This window comes from Ranitomeya variabilis, chromosome 4, assembly GCF_051348905.1.
Source record: "Ranitomeya variabilis isolate aRanVar5 chromosome 4, aRanVar5.hap1, whole genome shotgun sequence".
NCBI lineage: Eukaryota > Metazoa > Chordata > Amphibia > Anura > Dendrobatidae > Ranitomeya > Ranitomeya variabilis.
This window is the reverse complement of record NC_135235.1, coordinates 345,949,284-345,976,674: the sequence shown is the minus strand read 5'-3', so window position 1 is coordinate 345,976,674 and position 27,391 is coordinate 345,949,284. Positions and strand designations below refer to the sequence as shown.

Sequence of the window (27,391 nt, the reverse complement as noted above, 5' to 3'; positions counted from 1 at the left end):
TTTTTTTCTGCTTATATAGATAGGCTCAAGGTTTATTTGTTATTAATGTTATTGTGTGCAACTGAATAACGGCTTCAGCTTCATTGAATGAAAATGGGTATTATAAATGCTATGCTTCTGGTTTTTGTGCAGAGTCCAGCAATATTTACATGGTAACAGGAATTCTAAACAGAACTACAGATAACAGAAAATGGTGGATAACTATGTATGCTAGAAAGGTGCTGGTTCAGACTAGTTCAATGATGTTAATAACAAGTTCAAGTATGAGGAGGGTGTCTACTAAATTTAGAAGCACATTCTGGAAAGTGCTTTATAAATGACACACATGCAGATTCACCTCTAGCTCTATTTTGTTCTAACGGTCATGAATAAACAGTGGCAGATACTGCAGCTTCTCATTAATAAGGTTTGAGTCCATCCAAAATAAATTGTAGCAAAGGAAGAAAAGGTTTATTCACAGTGGGCTATCGCTACTGTTACATTGTGGTCAAGGGGACATTTTCAAGTTAGGAGGATAGCATCAAACTTCTCCACCTGAAGGTATGCAATGAGAAATATATCTGTTATATCAGTAGATTTCATTCTAAAATAGAAGGTCTTGTGCATGTAAATAGCACTTTGTCACCTTTATAAGTATTTTAGCTGTTTATCATTTTTCACTTTGAAATGTGCTTCCACATCACTATGCAGAAGTCTCTATCAAATGCATTAATAATTTACAACAAACGTCTGATACAAAAATAGATTGATAGTGATATTATAGTATTTTGCAATTCTGCATACTGCATTTCCATCACTAAATCGTATTTTCAAAACTCCTCTATATCTTGATCAATTCTTACCAAGATCTAGTGGTAGGCTATTATTTTTTTCTGCTGTCCATTAGACATGTCCACTAGTGTTCTGTCCAGTGACTGTGCATGTATGCTCCATCCTTCCCTACTGCGTCTGACCTGAATATATAGCAACACATATGTGCTTATTGGCAGCAGCTTCTTGTTCTTCTGTTATACAGAAATCTATAAAAGTTAATAAGATGGCTTCTATGTACACCACATACTGCATCTTCTATTATTATTTTCTTATAGTTGGATATGAGTAGAACAGCTAACTCTACTGCCCAGCCCGCTATCTGGTGATTGTGCATGCATTCACTGTCCTGGATCCTCTGACCTGTATTCATGGGAATATGCATTTATTGCATAGAAAAGTGAATGAAATGATGGCTTTGTGCATGCACAAATGTGTAAAACCATCCCTTTGTAGACCACCTACCTTCCCTCCAAGTAGATAGAAGCAGGACAATTTCATGCTATTAGGCATGCCCAGCATTGTCCTGTAATTTATTATGCCTAATATTAATTTTCTGCCACTCCTGTCGGTGTCAGCAGTAGGCAAATGTTGGGAAATTTGTCATTCAATAAAGGTGAACAATAGAATACGGAGTATATACAGTAACAGTCATACATGGGACATTTGATCCAGCCAATCTGCTGTACTGTCAGCATCTGTTTTAAGAGAACATACTGGGTACATGCTGGCTCAATGTCACTCCAGTAAGCAAGGGAAACTATGTAAAATCAGGAGTATTATTTGACACTAGTTGCAAAACAGATCTCCACTTAGATTATTGTGAAAATTAACCCCTTCACCCCCGGAGCTTTTTCCGTTTTTCCGTTTTCGTTTTTCGTTCCCCTCCTTCCCAGAGCCATAACTTTTTTATTTTTCCATCAATTTGGCCATGTGAGGGCTTATTTTTTGCGGGACGAGTTGTACTTTTGAAAGACATCATTGGTTTTAGCATGTCGTGTACTAGAAAACAGGAAAAAAATTCCAAGTGCAGTGAAATTGCAAAAAAAAGTGCAATCCCACACTTGTTTTTTGCTTGCCTATTTTGCTAGGTTCACTAAATGCTAAAACTGACCTGCCATTATGATTCTCCAGGTCACTACGAGTTCATAGACACCTAACATGACTAGGTTATTTTTCACCTAAGTGGTGAAAAAAAATTCCAAACTTTGCAAAAAACAAAACAAAACAAAATTGCGCCATTTTCCGATACTCGTAGCGTCTCCATTTTTCGTGATCTGGGGTCGGGTGAGGGCTTATTTTTTGCGTGCCGAGCTGGCGTTTTTAATGATAACATTTTGGTGCAGATACGTTCTTTTGATCGCCCGTTATTGCATTTTAATGCAATGTCGTGGCGACCAAAAAAACGTAAATCTGGCGTTTCGAATTTTTTTCTCATTACGCCATTTAGCGATCAGGTTAATGCTTTTTTTTTATTGATAGATTGGGCGATTCTGAACCAAATATGTGTAGGTTGGATTTTTTTTTTATTGATTTATTTTGATTGGGGCGAAAGGGGGGTGATTTAAACTTTTATATTTTTTTTATTTTTTTCACATTTTTAAAAACTTTTTTTTTTTACTTTTGCCATGCTTCTATAGCCTCCATGGGAGGCTAGAAGCAGGCACAGCCTGATCGGCTCTGCTATGCAGCAGTGATCATAAGATCGCTGCTACACAGCAGATTTGCAGGTGTGCTGTGAGAGCCGACCACAGGGGGGCGCTCACAGCCACCGGCAATCAGTAACCATAGAGGTCTCAAGGACCTCTATGGTTACAATGGAGGAGCATCGCCGACCCCCGATCATGTGACGGGGGTCGGCGATGCGCTCATATCCGGCCGCACGGCCGGATGCGGTAGTTAAATGCCGCTGTCTGCGTTTGACAGCGGCATTTAACTAGTTAATAGGCGCGCGCAGATCGCGATTCTGCCCTCGCCTATTGCGGGCACATGTCAGCTGTTCAAAACAGCTGACATGTCCCGGCTTTGATGTGCGCTCACCGCCGGAGCGCACATCAAAGCGGGGGTCCCGACATGTGACGTACTATACCGTCAGATGTCGGGAAGGGGTTAAATAAAAAAAGTAAAAGAATACAAAACGTTTATAAAGAGCAAACATGATTTTGATCCTGGGCTAGGGTCTTCATCAGGTTCTATTTGCATGTGAGCATGTGCATTTAGATGCGATATTTGATGCTCATATCAAAGGTTAAATGTTACGTTCAATAATTAACTACTTCTGGAATGCCCACAGACTTTATATGTTGAGGCAGTCAACACTTTACTCTGCACTAACATTCTAAAATGTTAATGCAGAGTCAGTAGCTTGATTGTACAGCTGCTGCGGCAATGAGTTGGCTGTCAGGCCCCCCACAGAGAAGGCAAGCTTGCTTTATTACCATCTCTGGCTTCTCGATCACGTGTTACACAATGCTGAAACAGAATTGTATGCATAGATTAGAAAGCAGTGATCATGTGATTGCCAGGTGTAGTGAGAGAGCATGAACTGCTGAGTCCTACAACACCCTTTCACCTCTGCTTTGCATCCAGTAAGCTGAATTTTCTCTGTAACTTTGGCATATAAACCAGCCCCAGTTACAGAGGAAATCAGCACAAAAAAGTCTACCACCTGAGTTGTTCCTAACCCTCACCTACCTAGTCATTCTACATTAGTCCACATACATTGAGTATCTGAAGAGTTTTTTAACCTCAGTATTTGTAATCCAAAACCAGGAGAGGGGGAAACATGTAGAAGTGGTGACATGTTTTTATTATAATTTTCCTCTGTCTGTTCCACTTCTGGTTTTGGCTTACAAATACTGAGGTAAAATATTCACCAAATACTCAACGTGTGAATGTGGCCTCACTCTGTAGATTGGGCTTACGCCCATGAAAGCAAAGTCCTCTGCACCTTTTCACCAGTCTGTCAATTTGTTTACTATAATATATTACCTGTATGTAACTCTTTTCACATGTACAGCATCCAGAAATTAATGGTGCCTCAAAAATTTATAATAATGTATTAACCCCTTAACAACCAGATACGCCTTTTAAGGGTACTTATTCCTCAGCTTCGAGGATCTAGCATATCAAAGGAAATAGAAATGAGGTCCCCCAAGCCACCTCGGTACCTCTGGTGTCCCTGTACCCTCCGGCTCTGTCTCCCTAGGCATTGGTGTCTTCTTCCAGGAAGAAAATGGCAGGCGCACGCGAAATGCGCCTGCCAAGATCTGCCGGCTGGTACCCGGCAACAATAGGGGATTTTTCCTATTGGTTCATTTTGATCACTGTGATAGACCCTATCACAGTGATAAAAATAAAAAAAATAGTAAATCAAACCCCCTTTATCACCCCGTTAGTTAGGTAAAAATAATAAAATTAAAAAAGTACTTATTTCCATATTTCCATTAGGGTTAGGGTTGGGGTTAGAGCTAGGGTTAGGGTTGGGGCTAAGGTTATGGTTGGGGTTATAGCTAGGGTTAGGGTTGGGGCTAAGGTTAGGGTTGAGTTTGGGTTACGGTTGTGGTGTGGCGGCTAGGGTTGTGGTTACAGTTAGGGTTGGGATTAGGGTCAGGGGTAAGGCTGTGTTAGGGTTGGTGTTAGAATTGGGGGGTTTCCACTATTTAGGTGTCATGTTCCCAATGGCAGGGAAATAACAAAAGAACACGGGCAAAAAACAGGACGAGCTCTAGGGTGATGGAACCTGAGCTGACCGCGATCCTGAACCTCAACACTCAACTAACAGCAGCCGGGGAACGTTCCTGGGGGGACTCTAGACGTCTCGCGCCAGCCGGAGATCTATTTTTGTGGGATCAGTCAAGACCACCACACGATGTCTAGCACCCTCAAGCCAATGACGCCACTCCTCAAATGCCCACTTCATGGCCAAAAGCTCCCGATTACCCACATCATAATTGCGCTCGGCGGGCGAGAATTTTCTAGAAAAGAACGCACATGGCTTCATCACCGAGCCATCGGAATTTCTCTGTGACAAAACCGCCCCCGCTCCAATCTCGGAAGCATCAACCTCAACCTGAAAAGGAAGTGAAACATCTGGTTGACATAACACAGGAGCAGAAGAAAACCGGCGCTTAAGTTCCTGAAAGGCCTCCACAGCCGTAGGAGACCAATTAGCAACATCAGCACCCTTTTTAGTCAAATCAGTCAAAGGTTTAACAACACTGGAAAAATTAGTAATGAAGCGACGATAAAAATTAGCAAAACCCAAAAACTTCTGAAGACTCTTAACAGATGTAGGTTGTGTCCAGTCACAAATCGCCTGAACCTTGACGGGATCCATCTCAATAGTAGAAGGAGAAAAAATGTACCCCAAAAAAGAAATCTTTTGGACTCCGAAGAGACATTTTGAGCCCTTCACAAACAGAGAATTGTCCCGCAGGACTTGAAACACCCTCCTGACCTGTAGAACATGAGACTCCCAGTCATCAGAAAACACCAAAATATCATCCAAATACACAATCATAAATTTATCCAGATATTCACGGAAAATATTGTGCATAAAGGACTGAAAAACTGAAGGAGCATTAGAAAGTCCAAAAGGCATTACCAAATACTCAAAATGGCCCTCAGGCGTATTAAATGCGGTTTTCCACTCATCACCCTGCTTTATCCGCACAAGATTATACGCACCGCGAAGATCTATCTTAGTGAACCACCTAGCCCCCTTAATGCGGGCAAACAAATCAGTCAATAATGGCAATGGATACTGATATTTGACTGTAATCTTATTCAGAAGGCGATAATCTATACAAGGCCTCAGGGAACCGTCTTTTTTAGCCACGAAAAAAAAACCTGCTCCCAGAGGGGACGAAGATGGACGAATATGTCCCTTTTCCAAGGACTCCTTAATATAATTCCGCATAGCAGTATGCTCTGGCACTGACAGATTAAATAAACGACCCTTAGGGAACTTACTGCCAGGAATTAATTCTATAGCACAGTCACAATCCCTATGAGGAGGGAGCGAATTGAGCTTAGGCTCCTCAAAAACATCCCGATAGTCAGACAAAAACGCAGGGACCTCAGAAGGAGTAGATGAAGCGATTGAAATCAGAGGTGCATTATCATGAACCCCCTGACATCCCCAGCTTAACACAGACATTGTTTTCCAATCCAGGACTGGATTATGAGTTTGTAACCATGGCAGACCAAGCACTAGTACATCATGTAAATTATACAGTACAAGGAAGCGAATCACCTCCTGATGAACGGGAGTCATGCGCATGGTCACTTGTGTCCAGTACTGCGGTTTATTCATAGCCAATGGTGTAGAGTCAATTCCCTTCAAAGGAATAGGAACTTCCAGAGGCTCCAGACTAAAACCGCAGCGTTTGGCAAATGACCAATCCATAAGACTCAGGGCAGCGCCCGAATCCACATAGGCATCGACGGAAATGGATGACAATGAACAAATCAGAGTTACAGACAAAATGAACTTAGACTGCAGAGTACTAATGGCAAAAGATTTATCAACCTTTTTTGTGCGTTTAGAGCATGCTGATATAACATGAGCTGAATCACCACAATAAAAACACAATCCATTTTTCCGCCTATAATGTTGCCGTTCACTTCTGGACTGAATTCTATCACATTGCATAGTCTCAGGTGCCTGTTCAGAAGACACCGCCAACTGGTGCACAGGTTTGCGCTCCCGTAAACGCCGATCAATCTGAATGGCCATAGTCATAGACTCATTCAGACCTGTAGGCGCAGGGAACCCCACCATAATATCCTTAATGGCCTCAGAAAGACCATCTCTGAAGTTTGCAGCCAGGGCGCACTCATTCCACTGAGTAAGCACCGACCATTTCCGAAATTTTTGACAATATACTTCCGCTTCATCTTGCCCCTGAGAGAGGGCTAATAAAGCCTTTTCAGCCTGAATCTCCAGATTAGGTTCCTCATAGAGCAATCCCAGTGCCAGAAAAAACGCATCCACACTGAGCAATGCAGGATCCCCTGGAGCCAATGCAAATGCCCAATTCTGAGGGTCGCCCCGCAGGAAAGATATTACAATCTTGACCTGCTGAGCAGGGTCTCCAGAGGAGCGAGATTTCAAAATAAGAAACAATTTGCAATTGTTCCTGAAATTCAGGAAGGTAGATCTATCTCCAGAAAAAAACTCTGGGATAGGAATTCTAGGTTCAGACATAGGAGTGTGAACAACAAAATCCTGTATGTTTTGAACTCTTGCAGCAAGATTATTCAGGCTGGAAGCCAAAATCTGGACATCCATGTTAAACAGCTAAGGTCAGAGCCATTCAAGGGTTAAGAGGAGGTAAGAAGCAGCTAGACAGCAATTAAGGGCTAGGCAGCAAAACTCTGAGGGAAAAAAAAAAAAAAATTTCCCTTCAACACTTCTTTTTCTCCTGCTTCAGCCCAAACAATTAACACTTTGTGGGCCGGCTATACTGTCATGTTCCCAATGGCAGGGAAATAACAAAACAATAACAATAACAAACGAAATGCGCCTGCCAAGATCTGCCGGCTGGTACCCGGCAACAATAGGGGATTTTTCCTATTGGTTCATTTTGATCACTGTGATAGACCCTATCACAGTGATAAAAATAAAAAAAATAGTAAATCAAACCCCCTTTATCACCCCGTTAGTTAGGTAAAAATAATAAAATTAAAAAAGTACTTATTTCCATATTTCCATTAGGGTTAGGGTTGGGGTTAGAGCTAGGGTTAGGGTTGGGGCTAAGGTTATGGTTGGGGTTATAGCTAGGGTTAGGGTTGGGGCTAAGGTTAGGGTTGAGTTTGGGTTACGGTTGTGGTGTGGCGGCTAGGGTTGTGGTTACAGTTAGGGTTGGGATTAGGGTCAGGGGTAAGGCTGTGTTAGGGTTGGTGTTAGAATTGGGGGGTTTCCACTATTTAGGTGTCATGTTCCCAATGGCAGGGAAATAACAAAAGAACACGGGCAAAAAACAGGACGAGCTCTAGGGTGATGGAACCTGAGCTGACCGCGATCCTGAACCTCAACACTCAACTAACAGCAGCCGGGGAACGTTCCTGGGGGGACTCTAGATGTCTCGCGCCAGCCGGAGATCTAGCTTCCCCTATCAGAAGAATAATAGACCTCTCTTGCCTCCAGAGAAATATTCCCACAAAAATAGCAGCCCCCCACATGTAATGACGGTGAAATAAGAGGAAGGCACAAATGTAGTTATGAAAACAGATTCAGCAAAATGAGGCCCGCTAAAGCTAGATAGCAGAGGATACAAAAGGGGAACTGCGCGGTCAGCTTAAAACCCTTCAAAATACCATCCTGAAATTACTTGAACTCATGTGCCAACTCATGGTACATGAGTGGTAATTTCAGCCCACTAGAGCAACCAGCAACAGAGAATTACATATCTGCAAGCTGGACTAAAAGCATGAAAGTAAACATGAAACAGGGGAATCAGACTTAGCTTGTCCTGAAGGCTTTAGGAGCAGGTAGCAAAGGTAACAGAAACACACTGATACATTGATAGCCGGCAAGGGAATGACAGGAAAGCCAGGTTAAATAGGAAACACCCAGCCTCAGATGGACAGGTGGAAACCAGAGGCCGCAACCCACCAAAGTCACCCAGTACCAGTTGTAACCACCAGAGGGAGCCCAAAAACAGAATCCACAACATTTAGGTACATCAGGGGGGTCTCCAAACGTGACATGGCGCCCGACATTGATTCTAGCCAATTTTGGGTTAAAAAACTCAAACGGTGCTCCCTCCCTTCTGAGCCCTGCCATGCGCCCAAACAGTGGCTTTCGCCCACATACTGGGTATGGATGTACTCAAATTGCACAACAAAATAAAAAAGTTTGGGTCTAAAATACATTTTTGCAAAAAATGTAAAATCTTCATTTTTTCCTTTCCTCATTGCTTTCGTTCTTGTGAAGGAAGCACCTGAAGGGTTAATAAACTTCTTGAATGTGGTTTTGAGCACCTTGAGGGGTGCAGTTTTTAGAATGGTGTCACTTTTGGGTATTTTCTGTCATATTGACCCCCCAAACAGCTAGTGTAGCTCAAAACACGTCGACCGCTGCGCTAACAGATTTTTTAAATTTTACTTTTTCATGTTTTAATCTACAAATAAATGTGATTTTTTTCAAGAAATTTTACGGTTGCTGGATTTTCCACTTTAAAAAAATTAATCATTACACTTATATCTTATATAATTGACAAGACTCCATAACTAATAGATAGTCCTGTGAAAAAAAAAGTTTGCCTCCTTCCTGACAAATTTAAATATTAGAAGGGACTAAAAAACGGTCATAGGAGTGCATGCGAGACGGTGAGTTGACATAAAATCTTCATTTATTAGTTTCCAGTGGAAATGAAGATTTTATATCAACTCACCGTCTCGCATGCGCTCTTATGACCGTTTTTTTTGTCCCTTCTTGTTTGATCCTCTTGCGAGGCATCCGGCTGGAGCTGCAGCGTATATTCCGTTTTAACCACTCCAAACACCAGCTTGGCGCTCCTGTGAAGCTGTTTGTCATTTTCTTTTTCTCTAAAATGTAAATATTAGACAAAGATAACACAAGTAATCACAAAATGCAGCTTTTAAATGAAGGTCTTTATTATTAAGGAAAAAAGAATTTCAAACCTACAGGAGCTGTGTGGTAACTGGTTGGGCCACCCTTAGCAGCAACAACTAGTAAAGCATTTGCGATAACTGGAAATTAGTTTTTTAAAACACTCTGGATGAATTTTGGCCCAGTCAACTTTGTAATCTTTGCAGAATTGTTGTAATTCATTCACAATGGAGGGTTTCCTAGCATGAACCGCCTTTCTAAGGTCATGCCGCAGCGTCTCAGTTGGATTAAGCTCCAGACACTGACTAGGCCACTCCAAAGTCTTACTTTTGTCTTTCTTAAGACATTCAGAGGTGGACTTACTAGTGTGTTTTGGACCAGTGTCCTGCTGCATAACCCAAGTGCGCATCCACTTAGGGGCACAAACAGATGGCCGGACATTATCCTTCATGATTTTTTGGTAGACAGAATTCATGGTTCCACTTACCATATCAAGTCTTCCGGGCCTGAAGCAGCAAAACAACAGCCCAAGACCATCATGCTATGGCCACCATATTTTACTGTTAGTATGATGTTCCTTTTATAAAATGCTGTGTTACTTCTTCGTCAGATGAAATGGCACATACACCTTACAAAAAGACCAACTTTTGTCTCATCAGTCCACAGAGTATCCTCCCAAAAGTCCTGGGACATCTGGCAAAACTGAGTCAAGTAATTATGGCTTGGCAGTCTAGGAACTCTACCCCGCAGGGCATCTTAGCCCAGTCTGTTTCTTATGGTGGAGTCATAAACTCTGACATTAGCTGAGGCAAGTGAGGCCTGCAGTTCTTTGGATGTTGTTGTGGGGTCTGTTGTGAACTCTTGGATGAGTCATCGCCGCGCTCTTAGGGTAATTTTGGTAAGCCGGCCACTCCTGGGAAGGTTCACCACTGTTCCATGTTTTCACCGTTTGTGGATAATTGCTGTCACTGTGATTCGTTGGAGACCCAAAGCTTTAGAAATGGCTTTATAACCTTTTCAAGACTGATAGATCTCAATTACTTTGTTTTTTATTTATTCCAACATAGCGGGTGGTGATTGTAGCAGCCCCACATCTTCCTCTATGCCTGAAAGAATTCGGCTTATGGAGGATATAAGTTCATTTTCTGCCGGTAGCCGTGCTTTTCAGTAAGACAGCAAGGAAGCATTTTAACACTAATCACTTGTAGATTAACCCTGTATCTGCTTGTAAATAACATTTTTGCACATGACAGGTTCATTTTAAGCTAAGGGTGTTTAATTGGTTGAAAGAGCCTATGTTTTTTGTACCTTGTTTTTTAACCCCTTAGTGACAGAGCCAATTTGGTACTTAATGACCGAGCCAATTTTTACAATTCTGACCACTGTCACTTTAAGAGGTTATAACTCTGGAACGCTTTATCGGATCCCGGTGATTCTGAGAAAGTTTTTTCATGACATATTGTACTTCAAGTTAGTGGTAACATTTCTTCGATATTACTTGCGGTTAATTATGAAAAAAACGGAAATATGGCGAAATTTTTTTAAATTTAGCAATTTTCAAACTTTCTATTTTTATGCCCTTAAATCAGAGAGAAAAATAGTTAATAAATAACATTTCCCACATGTCTACTTTACATCAGCACAATTTTGGAAACAAAATTTGTTTTTGTTAGGGAGTTATAAGGGTTAAAAGTTGACCAGCAATTTCTCATTTTTACAACACCATGTTTTTTTTAGAGACCACATCACCTTTGAAGTCATTTTGAGGGGTCTATATTATAGAAAATAACCAAGTGTGACACCATTCTAAAAACTTCACCCCTCAAGCTGCTCAAAACCACATTCAAGAAGTTTATTAACCCTTTACGTACTTCACAGGAACTGAAACAATGTGGAAGAAAAAAATGAACATTTAACTTTTTTTTGCAAACATTTTAATTCAGAACCATTTTTTTTAATTTTCACAAGTGTAAAAACAGAAATTTGACCACAAATTTTGTTGTGCAATTTCTCCTGAGTACGCCGATACCCCATATGTGGAGGTAAACCACTGTTTGGGCGCACCGCAGAGCTTGGAAGAGAAGGAGTGCCGTTTGACTGTTTCAATGCAGAATTGGCTGGAATTGAGATCGGACGCCATGTCGCGTTTGGAGAGCCCCTGATGTGCCTAAACAGTGGAAACCCCCCACAAGTGATACCATTTTGGAAACTAGACCCCTTAAGGAACTTATCTAGATGTGTGGTGAGCACTTTGAACCCCCAAGTGCTTCACAGAAGTTTATAACGTAGAGCCGTGAAAATAAAAAATCGCATTTGTTTTCACAAAAAAGATTTTTTCGCCCACAAATTTTTATTTTCACAAGGGTAACAGGAGAAATTAGACCACAAAAGTTGTTGTGCAATTTCTCCTGAGTACGTTGATACCCCATATGTGGAGGTAAACCACTGTTTGGGCGCACCGCAGAGCATGGAAGTGAAGGAGCACCGTTTGACTTTCAATGCAGAATTGGCTGGAATTGAGATCAGATGCCATGTCGCGTTTGGAGAGCCCCTGATGTGCCTAAACAGTGGAAACCCCCCACAAGTGATACCATTTTGGAAACTAGACCCCTTAAGGAACTTATCTAGATGTGTGGTGAGCACTTTGAACCCCCAAGTGCTTCACAGAAGTTTATAACGTAGAGCCGTGAAAATAAAAAAAATCGCATTTTTTCTACAAAAATGATCTTTTTGCCCCCAAATTTTTATTTTCACAAGGGTAACAGGAGAAAATGGACCCCAGAAGTTGTTGTACAATTTGTCCTGAGTACGCCGACACCCCATATGTGGGGGTAAACCACTGTTTGGGCGCATGGCTGAGCTCGGAAGCAAAGGAGCGCCATTTGACTTTTCAATGCAAAATTGACTGGAATTGAGATCGGACGCCATGTCGCGTTTGGAGAGCCCCTGATGTGCCTAAACAGTAGAAAGCCCCCAAGTGACCCCATTTTGGAAACTAGACCCCCCATGGAACTTATCTAGATGTGTAGTGAGAACTTTGAATGCCCAAGTGCTTCACAGAAGTTTATAATGCAGAGTAGTGAAAATAAAAAATATATTTTTTTCCCACAAAAAAGATATTTTAGCCCCCAAATTTTTATTTTCACAAGGGTAGCAAGAGAAATTGGACCCCAAAAGATGTTGTCCAATTTGTCCTGAGTATGCTGGTACCAAATATGTGGGGGTAAACCACTGTTTGGGCGCACGGCAGAGCTCGGAAGGGAAGGAGCGCCATTTTGGAATGCAGGCTTTGATAAAATGGTCTGCGGGTATTATGTTGCGTTTGCAGAGCCCCTGATGTACCTAAACAGTAGAAACCCCCCAAAAGTGACCCCATTTTGGAAACTAGACCCCCCAAGGAACTTATCTAGATATGTGGTGTGAACTTTGAATGCTCAAGTGCTTCACAGAAGTTTATAATGCAGAGTAGTGAAAATAAAAAAATATTTTTTTTCCCACAAAAAAGATTTTTAGCCCCCAAGTTTTTATTTTCACAAGGATAACAGGAGAAATTGGACCCCAAAAGTTGTTGTCCAATTTATCCCGAGTACGCTGATGCCCCATATGTGGGGTAAACCACTGTTTGGGTGCACGGCAGAGCTCAGAAGGGAGGGAGCACCATTTGACTTTTTTAGCGCAAAATTGGCAGTCTTGTTTGGAGACCCCCTGATGTACCTAAACAGTGGAAACCCCCCAATTCTAACTCCAACCCTAACTCCAACACACCCCTAACCCTAATCTCAACCCGATCCATAATCCTAATCACAACCCTAACGATAATCACAACCCTAACCACAAAACAGCCCTAATCTCAACCCTAACCATAACCCTAATCAAAACCCTAAATCCACCACACCCCTAACCCTAATCTCAACCCTAACCTCAAACCTAACCCTAATCCCAATACACCCCTAACCGTAATCCTAACCTTAACCTTAACCCTAATCCCAACCCTAACCCTAATCCCAACCCTAATCCCAAACGTAACCCTAATCCCAAACGTAACCCTAATCCCAAACGTAACCCTAATACCAACCCTAATCCAAACCCTAACCCTAATCCCAACTCTAACCCTAACTTTAGCCCTAACCCTAACTTTAGCCCCAACCCTAACCCTAAATTTAACCCTAACCCTAGCCCTAACTTTAGCCCCAACCCTAACCCTAAGGCTACTTTCACACTTGCGTCGTGTGGCATCCGTCGCAATCCGTCGTTTTGGACAAAAAACAGATCCTGCAAATGTGCCCACAGGATGCCTTTTTTGCCCATAGACTTGTATTACCGACGGATGGCCACACATCGCGTCCATCGTGCACTGGATCCGTTGTGTTTTGGTGGACCGTCGTCACAAAAAAAGTTCAATGTAACCTTTTTTTTGTACGTCGCGTCCGCCATTTCCGCGCATGCGTGGCCTTAACTCTGCCCCCTCCTCCCCAGGACATAGACTGGGCAGCGGATGCGTTGAAAAACTGCATCCGCTGCCCACGTTGTGCACAATTTTCACAACGTGCGTCGGTACGTCGGGCCGACACATTGCGACCTCCCCGTACCGACGCAAGTGTGAAAGAAGCCTAAGGCTACTTTCACACTAGCGTCGTACTCGGCCCATCGCAGTGTGTCGGGCCGACGTACCAACGCTTGTAAGCGCCGCACAACGGGTGCAGCGGATGCTGTTTTTTTAACGCATCCGCTGCCCCATTGTGAGGTGCGGGGAGGCGGGGGCAGAGTTCCGGCCGCGCATGCGCGGTCGGAAATGGCGGACACGTCGCACAAAAAAAGTTACATGTAGCGTTTTTTTGTGCCGACGGTCCGCCAAAGCACGACGCATCCGTCGCACGACGGATGCGACGTGTGGCAATCCGTCGCAATGTGTCGCTAATGTAAGTCAATGGAGAAAAAACGCATCCTGCAAGCACTTTTGCAGGATGCGTTTTTTCTCCAACGACGCATTGCGAGGGAAGCCAAAAAATGCTAGTGTGAAAGTAGCCTAACCCTAACCCTAAATTTTGCCCTAGCCTTAACCCTAACCCTAACCCTAGCCCTAACCCTAACCCTAGCCCTAACCCTAACCCTAACCCTAATTATAGCCCCAACTCGTCTCTCCTGCCGGCCGGCAGATGGCAGCAGATGGTGGGCGCACTGCGCATGAGCCCGCCATTTTCTTTCCCGAGGAAGAAGCCGGCCGGCAAGAGGAGAGGCAGGAGGACCCAGGGACACCGGGTGAGTATGATAGGGTCCCCGAATCCCCCTATTTCTCTGTTTTCTGATGTGCGATCACATCAGAGGACAGAGAATTATAGATCGCTTTTTTTTTTTGCGGTCTCCGGTAAACAGTTAATTTCCGGCGATCGCAAAACAGGGGTCGGTAAAAACCGACCCTGATCATGTTCTTTGGGGTCTCGACTACCCCCGGCAGCCGAGACCCCAAAGATCTTCCGGGTGCCGGGAGGCGGGCGCACTGCGCATGCGCCCGCCATTTTTTCCCCAGAAAAAGATGGCGGCGCCCATGTGTGATCACATCGGAGGACAGAGAAATTAAATGGCAAATCGCGTTTTGTTTTTTTTTGTTGCGATGGCCGGTAAACGGTTAATTACCGGCGATCGCAACTCGGGGGTCAGTAAAAACCCCCCGAATCATGTTCTCTGGGGTCTCGGCTACCCTCGGGAACCGAGACCCCAGAGAAAATCCGACTCTGGGGGGCGCTATTCACTTTTTCCACAGCGCCGTTAATTAACGGCGCTGTGGTTTAAGTACCCTTAGCGGCCGCCATTAAAAGGCGTATCGGCGGTCGTTAAGGGGTTAAAATGGAAAGATTCTTGGAATTTGATATTGGACTAAGAGCCTAACAACCTTATGAGCATTATAAGGAAAATGCATCCAGGTCTGTGGTATCCTTGATAGTAAAATATTATTTTAAGCAGCAATTGATTTTATCTCTTTACTGAGAAAGCTACAGGGCAAAAGTATTTTTTTGCCACATTATACAGTTACTAGATTATGGCCCGATTCTAACGCATCGGGTATTCTAGAATATGCATGTCCCCGTAGTATATGGACAATGATGATTCCAGAATTCGCGGCAGACTGTGCCCGTCGCTGATTGGTCAAGGCAACCTTTATGACATCATCGTCGCCATGGCAACCATTATGACATCTACGTCGATACTGTGCCTGGCGGCCTCGACCAATCAGAGACGCGGGATTTCCAGGACAGACAGAAAAACCCTTAGACAATTATATACACTCACCGGCCACTTTATTAGGTACACCATGCTAGTAACGGGTTGGACCCCCTTTTGCCTTCAGAACTGCCTCAATTCTTCGTGGCATAGATTCAACAAGGTGCTGGAAGCATTCCTCAGAGATTTTGGTCCATATTGACATGATGGCATCACACAGTTGCCGCAGATTTGTCGGCTGCACATCCCAAAGATGCTCCATACAAGGCAGGATGGATCCATGCTTTCATGTTGTTTACGCCAAATTCTGACCCTACCATCCGAATGTCGCAGCAGAAATCGAGACTCATCAGACCAAGCAACGTTTTTCCAATCTTCTACTGTCCAATTTCGATGAGCTTGTACAAATTGTAGCCTCAGTTTCCTGTTCTTAGCTGAAAGGAGTGGTACCCGGTGTGGTCTTCTGCTGCTGTAGCCCATCTGCCTCAAAGTTCGACGCACTGTGCGTTCAGAGATGCTCTTAGGCCTACCTTGGTTGTAACGGGTGGCGATTTGAGTCACTGTTGCCTTTCTATCAGCTCGAACCAGTCTGCCCATTCTCCTCTGACCTCTGGCATCAACAAGGCATTTCCGCCCACAGAACTGCCGCTCACTGAATTTTTTTTCTTTTTCGGACCATTCTCTGTAAACCCTAGAGATGGTTGTGCGTGAAAATCCCAGTAGATCAGCAGTTTCTGAAATACTCAGACCAGCCCTTCTGGCACCAACAACCATGCCACGTTCAAAGGCACTCAAATCACCTTTCTTCCCCATACTGATGCTCGGTTTGAACTGCAGGAGATTGTCTTGACCATGTCTACATGCCTAAATGCACTGAGTTGCCGCCATGTGATTGGCTGATTAGAAATTAAGTGTTAACAAGAAGTTGGACAGGTGTACCTAATAAAGTGGCCAGTGAGTGTATATAGATGTGATGAGGAAAGTGAAATGTTTAGGTGTATCGGGTTGTGGTCAGAACGGGTTGTGCCATGTATGGCAGAGGCTTTAGCGCTAACTAAGAATTTTTCCGTGAGTAACAGGATTATCCAATCAGAAAGAAAAAAGAATTCAGATATCTAAAAACATTACAGCTCTTGTAACCTAGAACAAGTTTGGGATGAGACCTCCTGTTCTGGGAACTCAAGTCCATTTTTGCATCTAATATTAAAGTCGCCAGAGGATTACATTATCTTGACATATTTTAGGAAGTTAATCATACAATTAAAAATCTGATTTTTGCTAAGGTATTTTCAGTTTGTCAGATCAGGGCAAGTAATATTTTCCCTCATCTACCACGTATAATACTGGTTGAAAGTTCACTGTGTCTTTAACTGCTTTCTTCGTATTGAAGTCAGCAATAAGAATTGGAGAAAATCTTTTATTTGAAAATTGCAGGAAATTATGTTTAGAAATTGTGTTTCCTTGAAAAAAAGAGAGTAAACATAATTCCATAAGTTCCATAATTAGTTATTACATGATGCTTTTAACATAGAACTTCAGAGAGCTGTATGATTAGCAAATCCAATGTTCTTACAAGTGATATAGTCCTCATTGACATGGGGAATTGGGAAAAAACTCTACATATACAGAAAGATTAATGGGTCTCCCTAACTCACTTGTCAAACTTGCAGAAAAGAAAGCAGGTAAGGTAGCCTGCTATTTTTGATATACTAGAAATTCTGTTTCAAGATGGGGCAGGAATAGGGCGCAGCTATATGGAGGCCCCCCCATGACTGCATTTGGCCGGGAGGTTTTCAAATATAAACTAAGGGTTGTGATAGGTGGATGGTAGCGGGGGGGGGAGCTGTAACAAGGAGGGATCTGGGGTGTAGGGAAAAGTGCGGGAAAACTGCCATTCCATCCCATATTCACGGAGGAAGCAGACGAACCTCATGGAGTCGGCGGAAGCGTTGATGGCCCGGCTGCAGGAGGTGGCTCAGTCCAGGTGGGGAGGTTGGCTGGAAGCCCAGCTGTCCTCCATACTTGGTGCGGCAGAGCGATCGGCAGTGAGTGCAAGGGGCAGGGGGACCAGGCCCCCCGAAAGACTATCTCCTGAAATGGCGGCGTGTGGCAGGCGCAGGCTCCGGAGCCCCTCCAGGGACCCTGCGGGTGGTGAGTGCAGTGGCACGGTCCCCCCCGCCACGCACGCTCCGGCAGGAATCCACTTACCCGGCCTGCATGCGCCCGTCGACGAGCCCAGGACACCGCTGCTGCTGCAGTGAGCGCCGGACCGGAAGTGCGGCCTGAGTAATCCAGGCAGCACGTGGCCGGCGCTATCTCGGAATCCAGATGGTCCCCGGTGCGCAGGGGGCGGTCAGCAACAGCACGTGGAGGGACACAGCCGGGACCAGCAGCGGCGGCAAGTAGGAGTCTGTCTCCACCGTCTGTGGCAGGTACCCCCGGCGCAGCTCCCTCCAGGGTGCCTGCCGGGCTCAACACCAGGCGCCGACAAGCAGCAGCAGGGAGCTCCCTTGCTGCCTGTATCCAGTGTGCAGCAAAGTGATGAGAGAGAGGCAGGCAGCAGTGTCGAGCTGCCTGCCGGTCAGCGAGGGAGGGTTTACGACCGGGCTGGCCCGTCCGGGTCTGCACATCAAGACCGGTAAAGGTCACCTGGGAGGTCTGCAGCGCGTACAGCTTCACGTACCCGGACCCCGTCTGGCAATGAGCAGGCCGGGGGCACTGGCCATGGACGGAGAAGTTCGGTCCAGTAGTATCAACACACTCGGGTCCCCCCTGATGACAAGGAGGCCAGGGGCATGGGCCTGGGACAGAGAGGGCTGCCGGTGCAGTGGTCTCAACACGCTCGGGTCCCCCCTGGTGATGAGGAGGCCAGGGGCACGGGCCTGGGGCGGCAGCATAATGAGGTGGTGTTGGCGTCCGGCAGCGATCGTCACGGAGGGACAGAGCAGCAGGGATCCGGAGGTTCGGCTGGCAGGGACACAGCACCCGCGTAGCTGAGTGAGTATGATTCCATATCTTGTTTGTTGCCTGCAGGGGCCAGGTTGCAGAAAGCTAGGGGGGGTCTGGTGGTAGGGAGTGAGGAGCGGCAGCGGGGTGGGCCTATTATGGCGGAGGTGCCAGGCCTGCAGGATATATTGCATAGTATGTCGGAAATTCTGCGGAGGTTAGATGGCGGGGCGGCAACTGGGATCGTTACGTCGCCAGTGGGGGTATGGATGGCAGGACAGGGGGTAGAGCCCCAGTCGGGAAGTGTATTGTTGAGTCCTGGTCGGGTGGCGGAGGTTGCATCCTCAGGTGTATCAGTTTCGGTTCAGACAGAAAAGGAAAAAGGGGATACGGTTAAATTAGATGACAGAGCAAAAGGGGAAGTTTACGTGTGCTTTGAAGGGCCTTTGGGAGCTCATTTGAAGGTGGTAAAAGAGAAGATTTGGCGGGATGAGTACGTGGAAATTTTTTCCCTTCTCCCTTTAGAAAAGTTTAATTAAGATAAAGGGAAAAAAGATGATAGCAAAAAGGAGGAGGAAGAAAAGCGGAGGTGGAGATTAATTCTGCAGACATTTGTAAATTGGTTGCAGGCATTTGCAATATTGGCGAGTGTGGTGGGGGAGAAGTCGCCCAAGAATTGCTCGGGATTGTTTTGTTATTTAGACTCTATTGGGGAAGCGCATCGTACCTATGGCAGTCAGACATGGCTGCGGTATGATGAGCAGCTAAGGCAAAGGAAGGCGGTGAGGCCGGAAATTAGGTGGGACCAGAAGGATATAGGGCTTTGGTTGAAGGTTATTGCCCCAGCCAGGCATGGGCAGTCCTTTCACGGGGGTGGAGGTGGTGGCAACCAGCAGGCGGGACACGGAAGCGGTAGTCAGGGGGCACAGGGATCAAAGGAAAAATCCGGAACATGCTGGCAGTTTAATGACGGCCAGTGTAAGTACGGAAATACCTGTAAGTTTAAGCATGTGTGTTCCCATTGTAATGGAAGCTCCCATGGGGCCTCAAAATGCTTCAAGAAAGGGAAAGGAAAGCCATCATTGGGTGCCGGTCAAGGGGGAGAGCCCAGTGAGACTTCAAGAGATGGCCCCCTTTCTAAATAGGTACCCAGATCAAGTGAAGGCTGGTGTTATTTTTCATGGTTTGGCAGACGGTTTTAGGATTCCCCCTCTGGGTCACGAGGTTCCTTTCTCGATTAAGAATTTGCGGTCGGCAATGTTGCATGCTGAGGTTGTTGATGTTAAGCTTAAAAAAGAAGTGGAGCTGGGTAGGATGGCAGGTCCGTTTTTGCATCCGCCGACTGAGGGGATGGTTGTTTCCCCTTTGGGGGTGGTGCCTAAAAAAGAGCGGAATAAATTTCAGTTGATTCAGCATTGGTCATATCCAAAAGGCCTGTCAGTGAACGATGGCATCGCCCAAGAGTTGTGCTCTCTGGAATTGTCACGATTCACACTGTGACTGTCAAGATCCCTTAGCCACGGCCAGCAGTTTGTCACGAAATCCACAGGGATTCCTGACCACTGCCACCAATATGTCACGGATTGGGGTGACTTCAGACCAACAGACAGCTATCACATGTGCAGGGGGCTTATCTTAGTTATCCCTCCACTGCCACAATGTGATAAAAAAAACACACACAAGGTTATTGACCTCTTAGTTTACAGCAGGGGCTTATTTGAGGTATCCCACTGCTCTTCAATATACCATGAACTGCAGGGATTTTTGTGTATCCCGCTTACAGTTCCACTTAAACCTTGCAGCTCTCTGGCGCCCCCCTTACTGTCAGGTCAGATTAGGTACTGCACCTAGGGTAAATAGTCGCCAGAAAGGCTGCCTGCTTTGTGCTGGCTATTGGGCACGCTGCAGTGACGCGATAAACTACTCCCGCTCAGGCAGGAACAATAATTATCAAGCCGCAGTCGCTACAGTGACACCCAAAGGCCTGCACAGTACACGGTATTACTGCCACCAGCTTCGGTTAAACGGGTCCGAAGCTAACCCAACACAGTAGCGTAAATTCCCTTCAGAAGAATTAGTTTTTAGAGCATGGAGAAAGAACTGGCATGAAATAATATACCCCACAAAATGTAGGCAGTGCTTTATCAAAATATTTTACAAAGATGTTACAAATGAGACAATTGCAAATATGTACAAGGTAATTATAAAAAAAACAGGGAATAACATGAGAAATAACACTTACAGTTGTTCAAAGCATTGCAGGCAACAGGCTAGGGGAACTTTCCATCTATCCCAGTGCATCAGGGCGTGCACTCTGGGCTCTTCAGGTAAAAACTCAAATCTGACCCTCTTGGACGCCGGCCAGCACTTAAAACCTACAGCCTGTGACCTCACAGAAAGGGCTGGCTTTTCCAATCCCTCCTACCTCTTCCTTTTTACTAACAGGGCATGAAATATATCTGATGCCCGTAACTTCGCTACAGAACATGTCATAATCGTACCATTCCCAGCATTCATCTCGTATTATCGCTGGCATTCTAGTGAGATCAAATATGTCCTATTTGGGATGTATATTTACAGAGAAATCCCTACTTCTTCACCTGATGGAGTTAGAAGCTGATGCTTAGAGTGAGGGGTAGGTCGACCGAGGGAGATTCCAAATATGTATTTATCATTCTCCTATCTTAAATAGTTTGCCTAATATCTCACAATAACAGAACAAAGGACTTTCAAGATTCTAGAAGTTTCTAATCCAGTTAAAGCTGGGCACTTTCTACTACAGGAAATGCCGGTCGTAAATACCTTGGTGCAGGGGATGCGGGCTTGTGAGCTGAAAGTCAGGTATTTGCAGCCACAAGCTGCCGCAGAATCACTCCAAGAAGGGGGGCTTAGCCCACAGCAGGCTAGCAAGAGAACTAAACTTATATGATATTTCATACCATATCGTGACAGGAATATACATCGTTTGATGCGGCGGTACAGTGGGTAAGGAGACACGGCCCTGGAGCCTTGTTGGCAAAGATGGATATTGAATCGGCCTTCCACTTGCTTCCGGTGCACCCGGACAGTGTTCCGTTGTTAGGTTGTTTTTGGAATGGTGGTTACTATTTGGATAGGTGTTTGCCAATCGGTTGCACAATTTCTTGTTCCTTGTTCGAGACGTTCAGTACTTTCTTGGAGTGGGTGGTTAGGGATGTTGCAGGAGTTCAGTCAGTTATTCATTATCTGGATGACTTTTTGTTTATTGGTCCACCTGATTCAGCAGTGTGCAGGAATGAGTTAACGGCTATGTTTTGGGTTGCTGAGCGTTTTGGGGTTCCGTTAGCGAAGGAAAAGACGGAAGGTCCTAGTACCGTTTTGAGTTTTCTGGGCATTCTAATTGATTTCGAGAGAATGGAGTGTCGGTTGCCAGAAGACAAGCTGGCCCTCCTGTAACAAGAGGTGGATAGAGCTAGGAAGATGCAGAAACTGACTTTGAAAGAGTTGCAGTCTTTGTTGAGTAGGTTGAATTTCGCGTGCAGGATCATGCCCATGGGCAGGATATTTTGTCGCAGGTTGTCGGGCGCGACGGCTGGTGTGAAGATGCCTCACCATTTCATTTGTTTGAACAAGGAGCACAGGGATGATTTGCGAGTGTGGCAACGTTTTTTGAAAACTTACTATGGGCGGTCCTTGATTCAACAGGAGATTTTGACCAATTTTGACTGCGAGATATACACGGACGCAGCTGGTGCGGCTGGTTATGGGGCCTATTGCAAGGGAAGGTGGTGTGCGGGACGATGGCCGGAGCTTTGGAGGAAGTTGGGCCTTACAAAAAACCTGGCTTTGTTGGAATTGTTTCCTATTGTAGTGGTGGTTTCCATTTGGGGGGAATGATCGCTAACAGGAGAGTTCGTTTTCATTGCGACAATATGAGTGTGGTGTCGGTGATTAACAGTTTATCGGCTTCGTCCCCCCCTGTGATTAAGTTGGTGAGGGAGCTGGTTCTCAGGTGCTTGGAGCTGAATGATTGTATTTCTGCGGTTCATGTGCCAGGTGTCCAGAATTCAATAGCGGATGCATTGTCTCGTTTTTCAGTGGGAGCTTTTTCAGGAATTGGCACCGGACGCGGAGGTCTCGGGAGAGGAATGCCCTTTGCATCTATGGAACGTGATTATGGACGAGCATGCCAGTTGATTCAGGAGTCTGTTACAAGCCAAACCTGGTCATCATACGAAGCCTCGTGGCGTGTATGGCAAAGTTGGGTGTCTTGTTGGGGCGATTTGGTGTCCGAAGAAGATACGATGTTGGCGGTGTTATTTTTAATTGGCAAGGTGGCCGAGGTAGATTGGTCAATTTCAAAACTGAATAAATTTGTGGCTGGACTTGATTTTGCTTTTAAGTTGCAGGGGTTGGCGGACGTTACAAAAAATGTTTGGGTTAGACAGGCACTAAGGGGTTTTAGGAGAGGTAATCAGACGCTTGATAGGCGCCGTCCAATTTCTTTCAGCCTTTTGGTTGGGTGGGGTTTTGGAAACTATTTGTTGTTCTAATTTTGAGTTGGCGTTGTTTCGACTTGCTTTTTCTTTAGCCTTTTTTTTGTGCCATGTGCGTTGGCGAGCTTGTGTCAAGCTCCAGGAACAGGGCAGGAGGTTTGTTGGCAGAGGATGTCGATTTTTGGACGGGGGGTATTGTTTTTTGGATTCGACGTTCGAAGACTGACCAGTTTGGAAGAGAAAAACGTGTGGTGTTGGGTTAACGGGTCATTGATGTGCCCGAGAGGATGTCTGAAAGCCTATTGACGCTTGTGGTCAGGTAGAGTAGGCCCTTTGTTGTGTCACGCGGGGTGCATTTCTGTCTCGATTTCAGTTTATTGCGGTATTGAAAAGGGGTTTGCAGGCGTTGGGGCTTCCTCCGGATATGTTCGGGTCGCATTCCTTTAGGATTGGGGCCGCATCGGAAGCTGATAGTTTGGGTTTAGGTGCGGATGCAATATGGAGAATTGGCAGGTGGACTTTGGATCGATACTTAAGTTAAGTTATGTTCGTCATTAATTTTTGGGTGGCATGTCATGTTATTGTGCTGAAGTTGAGTGTTTTCATGTATCTTGTTGCAGGTGGTTTCCCCTATTTAGCCTGGATCTTCGGACATTCGTTCGTGCATTGGGGGGCGCTGCGTGCCGATGTCAGGCCGGACGGTAGGCAACTGAGTTTTAGTAGGCAGCAAGTGGTCATTCGTTGGTTGGGATATAGGGGGATGGTTTGGAGTTAGGGTCCTTTCTGAATTTTCCAGGGCTGTTCGCTTGGATAGACAGCCTGCCATTTTGGTCGTGCATATGGGGGGGAATGATTTGGGGGTAAGACCGGTTAGAGAATTAATCAGAGATATACGGTTCAATTTTTTGAGGTTGTGGAGATCGTTTCTGGGAGTTTTGACCGTGTGGTTGGATATTGTGCCTAGGAAGAGGTGGAGGGTAGCTAGATCTTTGAAGGGGATTAACAGAGCTAGGGTAAAATTAAACAGGGCAGTGTCAGGTTTTGTTTCCAGAAATGGGGGTATTAGCGTCAGGCATTTCGAATTGGAATCGGCGGTCGGTAATTACTGGTTGGAGGATGGAGTTCATTTAAATGCGATTGGGATCGATTTGTGTACATTGGCTTTACAAGAGGGGGTGGAGAGAGCGTTGGTGGCGTTGGGGCACTCACGAGCCTGAGGTGATCAGGGCTGTTCGTGGTTGGTGGGGGGTGGGGGTTCTTGGAGTTCACGCTGATTGGTAGGGGGAACGAATTGTAACATAATTACAGACAATTGAAAATGGTGTGGGGTTTGATCTGGCATTTGGTATGGGCTCTGGACGGGGTTTTACCCTGGGAGCTTTTGGTGGTTTCTCTTCCCGGAACGGGATGTACGGTGCCCTCGAGCTGGTGATGTACGGCTGAGGGTAACATGGTGGTTGATCTTCATTTTGGGGGTTTTGCCAGATCTTTTAGCTCCCAGAACCCTCCTCTCGCATTTATATTCTGATTGTATTACTGTTTATGTTATTGTTTTGTTAATAAAAGTTGGCCGCTGTGGCCAAAAATTATCCAAAGAACATATTGTTTGTGTTTTATGCAAGGAATGGGTCAGGACAGTATGTCGGGGTTGTTGGTATTTAGGTTTACGCCCGACGGAAAACCGTATTAGGCATACGCGATCAAGAAGAACTGCACCTCTGGTTATACAAAATCTAAATAGTCGCTCCACAAGCTTTGGATTTGCAAAAAATATTTGGTCCTGGTTTTGAAGACGAATTCTGAAAGGTAAGATCCCAGTTCTGAAGCCATCCTATATCATATTCTGGTTTAATTAGGATATGGTAGTTGCCATATTTGTGAATCAAAAGTTTTGTGCGGAAGTCCTATTTGTACGTTATCTTTGATGAAGATAGCTTTGACTTGGGCAATTTTTTTCTCTTGCTTGAATTGTCATTTGAAATAAATCCATATAGAGGTGTACTTCATCTCGTGGTTTAGGTAATTGTTGTATAAAGAGCAGGCCGGAGCGAGCCGTCCCCTCCCCCAGACGGCGTACGTGCAGGCCGACATGACCAGGGTTTGGAGCAGAAGGGTAGAGGGTGGGGTTATGTTTAAGGGAAGGGGGGAAATATGCATTGGGGGGTTTATAGAGCAATGAGGGGGTGGGGTTTGGCCAGTTCCCGCTTTGGAGGCCAATCAAGAGAGACATACCAGATGGCGTCGGTCGAGCAGGTGCTGCAGAGGCTGCAGGTGGCTGCTGCAAATCAGCCTCCTGGCTGGCTAGAAGCCCAGGTGACCGGCATATTGGGCGGAGGCAGTGGGGATGTCCCGTCGGTGGCTGGAGGTGAGCGTCGCTCCCGGCGGGTCCGGCCCCCAGAGCGATTGTCCCCGGATGCGCCTCAGCCTCAGCGCAGGAGCCCTGCCAGAGACCCTCCAGACCGAGTGCCCGCTCGCAAGTGTCCAAGCAGGGCCCGGTCCGGGACGAATCTGCCTGCCGCGCTGGGGCCTGCGGCGGTTGATAGGCCCTCTCCTCTTTCGCTCCAAGGGGTGGGGCCTTCATGCACCGGATCGTCGGGTACTTCCGGTGACGTCACAGCGGGGCGCCACGGTGATGCTGCCGCCGGGCGGCCCGCTTCCCCAGCACGATCGAGACAGCGGGGGAGAGCTTCTGCGGCTGCAGCGGCGGGCAGCGCCGCCAGACTTGCGGGACTGCCGTGCCCGACCAGGGACAATGGACCTTCTCCTGCATCGTTGGCCGGATCTGGAGGGAGCCGTACCCGAGGGTCTGTTGGGAACATCTCCGGCGGTGGGCCCGTGCTCGGGGTACCTTCGTATCGGGCCGCATCAGGATCGATGGCAGCAGGCCTGGACGGGGCCGGAACATTACGGTCCACATTGCACTGCGAGCCTCAGATCCAGGGGTGCCACAGAGCGGATCAGGAGCAGGTGACGGCTGGACGAGCGGGACGACTGCGGCTGGGGGGACTCCATCTCCCCTGCAGCTTGGTGAGGACAACTATATGTCTGTTTTGTCACCGATGTTATCGCTTTCCCCGGTAGTTGGGGTTAGTCAGGCGGGTGGGGCTGTGGTTACAGGGGAGCATTCGAGGGTTCGGTCGAATTTGGGGAATGAAGGGGTAGTTGTCTAGCATCCGCGAGTTGCTTACACGGTTGGGAGGCGTTAGGTCGGTGCCGCCACCGCTGGCGGCGTGGGTGGGTGCTATGGATTTAGGTCTAGGGGTGCCTGGCGGGGGTTCTGCGGCACTGAGTAGGTCATCAGAAACCCGTGTCTGTGTCAGTGCAGACTGAAAAAGAGAAGGAAAGCGGGATTCGTTTGGACGATAAAGTGCGGGGCGAGGTTTGTTTTGAAGGGCCGTTGGGGGCTCATTTAAAAAAGGAAGTCAGGGAGAAGATTAGGAAGGATGAATACGTGGAGATCTTCTCGCTCCTTCCTTTGGAGAAATTTAATTTAGATAAGAGCAAGAAGGAGGACAGCAAGAAGGAGTATGAGGAAAAGTGGAGATGGCGTCTTATTCCTCAGACTTTCGTGAATTGGCTACAAGCGTTTGCGATTTTGGCAAGCATGGTTGGCGAGAAGGCTCCTGAAAACTGTTCCGCCTTATTTTGCTATATGGATTTGATAGGTGAGGTGCATAGGGCATATGGGGGTCAGGTCTGGCTCCGGTACGACGAGCAGTTTAGGCAGCGGAAGGCGGTTCGTCCGGCGATTAGATGGGATCAGAAGGACATCGGTTTGTGGTTGCGGGTTATGGCACTGACGAAATTTGGCCATTCCTTTCAAGGTGGGGCCGGAACTGCCAGCCACACCACATCACAAGGAAGTTCTTCGGGATCAGGGGGTCAGTCCGGACAATCGGGAGGCCAGAAGCACGGTTTATGCTGGCAGTTTAACAACGGCCAGTGCAAATTCGGAGCTACCTGTAAGTTCAAGCACGCGTGCTCGCACTGCACTGGATCTTCCCATGGTGCCGCCAAGTGCTTTAAGAAGAAAGGGAAGCCAGAGGGTAATTCAAAAGGGGCGACGCCAGTGAGGCTGGACGCGATGGTCCCCCTTATCTAAATAGGTTCCCGGATAAGGAAAAAGCTGAGTTGTTATTAGGTTTTCAGGATGGTTTTCGTATACCCGCTCCTCCTTTTGGTATCCCTCAAGTTTTGAAGAATTTAAGATCAGCTGAGTTACACGCTGCTGTGGTTTCGGACAAGTTAAGTCAGGAGGTTTCGTTGGGGAGAATGTCCGGACCTTTTCCCATTCTGCCGCTAGAGGATTTGGTAGTTTCGCAATTGGGCGTGGTTCCGAAGAAGGAATCGAACAAGTTTA

At 46.1% G+C, this 27,391-nt stretch overlaps 1 protein-coding gene across 1 annotated transcript in view; it reads left to right on the top strand.

Moving 5' to 3' along the window:
* Positions 1 to 373: 373 nt before the first annotated feature.
* Positions 374 to 27,391, top strand: part of LOC143764751 (serine/threonine-protein kinase SBK1-like) — a 107,752-nt gene continuing 80,734 nt past the window's right edge. The window contains exon 1 of the mRNA XM_077250679.1: positions 374 to 540. The gene's annotated coding sequence lies outside the window, so the exon portion shown is untranslated. The remainder of the gene's footprint in view (positions 541 to 27,391) is intronic.